General features: G+C 49.7%; 1 protein-coding gene across 1 annotated transcript in view; it reads right to left on the minus strand.

Annotated features, from left to right (window-relative positions):
- SCP2 (sterol carrier protein 2) overlaps window positions 1-3701 on the minus strand; it is a 55084-nt gene that overhangs the window by 49997 nt on the left and 1386 nt on the right. The window lies entirely within an intron of this gene.

Below are 3701 nucleotides of genomic sequence, written 5' to 3' on the forward strand. Positions count from 1 at the left end.
GGTGGACCCTTGTATGGACAGTGGCACCACATACATTTGGAGCCCCAGAGCATGCCACTGCTTCAGCACCAGTGGGCCCCAGGCAGCTGAGCTCCTGTGGCTGCTAGGGAGAAGCTGCTTTTCCAAGGGCACCTGGCACAGTGGAACGCCCCTCACATGGCATCTTACCCCACCTACGCGCAGTCCAACATCTCCACAGCAGCCCCGACACTCAGGCCCATGCTGCACACACAGCATTGCCATGGCGGCAGCAGCAGGAGCCAGCAATGGTCCCTTTGCTGCTAAGTGCAGCATCCTGTGACTTCTCCCCAGTGCTTCCTCCTATAGTCTGGACCTATAGTCCTGCCACAACCTTGGGCTGGCAACACAGCACAGGAACCAGACACCAGGGTGCTCCAGACACACGGCTGTAATTATCAGCTACAATGGAAAAAATTAACCTTCACCAACTCAGCTATCAGCTGAGGGTGCTGTAGAGCACCTTAGGGAACTTCTATGCAGTTTCCTGTAAGGGTTAAGTGCTATGCCCCTGGTCTGCCATACCGAGGAGGCAGAGTCTCTTCTTTCCCATCTGCCTGGAGATAGCCAGGCAGCATTCATTCCCCGTGTGGGAGGGGCTCAGGGACTCCTATCCCAGGTGTGGCAGATAGGATAATGGACATTTGCCAGAGGCAGGGGGGGAATTTTTCACAATCAAGTGGTGCTTGCTGGGAGGTCATGGGGATGTCTGGACCATTTGAGCCCCTAGTCAAAACAGAGTAGGGCCCTCTCACAGCTGCTGGAAGAACAGCAGGCACATACCAGGACCCACACCTCTACTACGAGTCCCATGCTACTTTCAGCAGTCCCTCCTTCCTGAAAGATCCTGATGTCTCCTTGGTGTGGCTCAGCCATCCCATCCCACGCCCTGACATCCTGCTTCTCGCACTCAAGCAGGAAGACCCAGGAGCAGTGTTGGGTCCAGCTGATCACTCTGCATGACTTGCTGTAGGATGCAGGACATCCTGGACACCCAGCTGAACCCGATGCAGCCGCAGGAAGCCCTGGCGCATACCCTGCCACCAACACGCAGGACTGATGGCTCGGTGCATCTACCCCACTTCCACTCCCTGCCAAGCATCCTCAACTATGCCTCCAGGATCCTCCTAGACAACAACGATGACAAGGCCATCCTAGATACCATGAACGCCAGGGTGCTCTGGGAACACCTCCACACAATCAAGACCAGAGTCTGGGCACAACCCACCCACACAGACTAGTGGGAGCAGATCATCCTTCGTACCTGGGATGATGAACTTTCCACATGCAATGGGACACTTTCATGGACATCACCACCCAGGGGTCCACCACACCGCATACCAGGACATAGTCATGTGCCATTGTCATGTGCCAATGGGTGAACATTGCCATCTTGAAGCTGGCAACTCCCAGCAGCCTCCATTACATTGCCAATCAGTTTGGTATAGGCACGGGCTGACACCCTCCCCACCCACAACCAGGATCCCAGTAAGGAGTGGGGAGGGGGGCAGGTTGGGCCAGACCCTTGCAGCCTTGGGGCCTGCATTCATCACCCTGCCCCAGCTGCCAGTGTTTGAGAGGCAGCAAGGGTGAGGCATTAAATCCAAGTTTCCCTGCCTCGTGGGCATGGGACAGCATTTCCCCAGGACCCCAGCATGGGTAGCTGGGCTGGGCCTGCACAGCTTGGGGCTCTGATTCAACCCCCTACCCCAGCTGCTGGCTCTTGACAGAAGCCTGGGCACAGCAGCAAGGGCTACTATAAAGCACTGGCAGCCAGGACAGAGGGTTGAATCCAGGCCTCCCTGCCTCATAGGCATAGGTAAGCTCCCCCCCTCCCCAAGACCCCAGCAAGGGTAGCCAGGCTGGGCCTGCATGGTGTTAGGGCTTGAACCATCAGCAACAGCCTTTCATCCTAACCCTGCCTCCCCCAAGACCCCAGCAGAGGTTGCCAGGCCCAGGATGTGGCTTCCCACTACTGGGTAAGAGAGCTCCTACCCCCACTTCCCTCCCCCAACCCTTTGGGATCTCTGTTGGCCAGAGGGGGGAGGCAGGGTTAGGATGAAAGGCTGTTGCTGACAGTCCAGGGATGGGGCTACAGCTAACCCTTTTCCACACTCTCCCCAGCCTGGGGCATACAACGCTGGGAGGCATGGGAGAGTGCCCTGCCTCCTGGCCTTGGCCAGCACATGGAGGCTCCAAGACCCCACCACCAAATGCCAAGCATATCTTAAGTTTGATCACATTGTAACTTTAAGCATTTTGTGTAAAGTCCAAAATTTACAATGCGCTTAGAAATCTCTTCCAACCACTTGTGTCTGTGCCCAGTGATAGAACAATTAAGGCATCGTACTATGGTGTGAGCAGTGGAAGTGCAGGCCTTATTCTGGACTCATGCTGAAGGCTGCTTTTAGTTGACCCATCTGTAAATGGTCATTTTTGCAGGAGAATCAAAAAGGACAAGTTGTGATGCTAGTCACATTATTCCTTTGTACGTCACATGCTTCAGAAACGCATCTCAACCATGCTAGCCCAAAGGGTTGCCAGACTTGAATAGACCTTTGGCCTTTTGATGTGCACATATAACATGACAAAATGGAAAGAATAAGCCTCCCTTCCCAACCCTGTTATCATTTCATTATGCATTATATCATACTTAACCCAACCCTAAGGTAAGGACAGTACTTTTATTTTCACTATAAAGACTTGTGGTGCTACGCAAACATTTGTGGTGTTCTATAAATTTTATCATTACTTGGTAAACATTTAAATTATGTCTACAACTTTCCATGCTTCCATAATTCACTCGAGTGTAATCCCTAAAAATGTCACAAGTTCCCTTTATTGCACATTTATAGTTCTACAGAACATCGAAGTTCACCATCATCGTACCAAAATGTAATCCTCTATCTGCTTGCCTCCAACTCTACACATTCCTTTAAGACTTGTTTTTTTCATAGAAGTTTTTCAGAAAACATGACTTAAGAGGAAAAACTAGAAGAAGTGGGGTTATTTAGTCTGGAGGAGAGAAGAAAGAGGGGATTTGGTAACCGTCTTCAAAGCCCTGAAGGGTGGTTACAAAGAGAATGGAGACAGAATAGGATTTGCAAGTGACAAGACAAGAATTAACAATCTTAAAATTGCAACAAGAAAAAGTTTAGGCTGATTATTAAGAAGAAATTTCTAACTGTCACCCACAAGAATTCTTACCAGTGTATCTTTTATTGGACCAACAGTAGGGTTGGTATAGACATTGGCTACTGGACCACAGAGTTGGTCCAATAAAAGGTATCACCCACAAGAATTCTTGTCTTTTGCATGTCTCCAGGAGTATCGTGGCAATACCATCACCTTACTACTGCTTAATTATCATGGTGTCGTCTGTTAGCAAAGACAGGAATGAGGGTTTCTTCACACACACTCCGAAACAAGGCTATTGTGGTCCTGGAAAAACAACCCCTACAGGAATTCTGCAAGTATTTTTGACTGGTCAAATACCCAAACCCTTGTTGAGGGTTTTCAATGAGCTGTCACGACTTGTGGCTGCAAATATGGTTTCCATTCTGGACTCAAACATTCAGATTCTTGAGTTTTCCAAAAATTAATTTTTTTTGAGGCTGGAATTTTTCACAACCGCTCTTGGCCCAGAAATAATTTTATTTGTGAAACTGGGAAAGAAAAAAAAA

The sequence above is a fragment of the Gavialis gangeticus genome, unplaced genomic scaffold, assembly GCF_001723915.1.
Source record: "Gavialis gangeticus isolate Ggan-Ray unplaced genomic scaffold, GavGan_comp1, whole genome shotgun sequence".
In the NCBI taxonomy this organism is placed as follows: domain Eukaryota; kingdom Metazoa; phylum Chordata; order Crocodylia; family Gavialidae; genus Gavialis; species Gavialis gangeticus.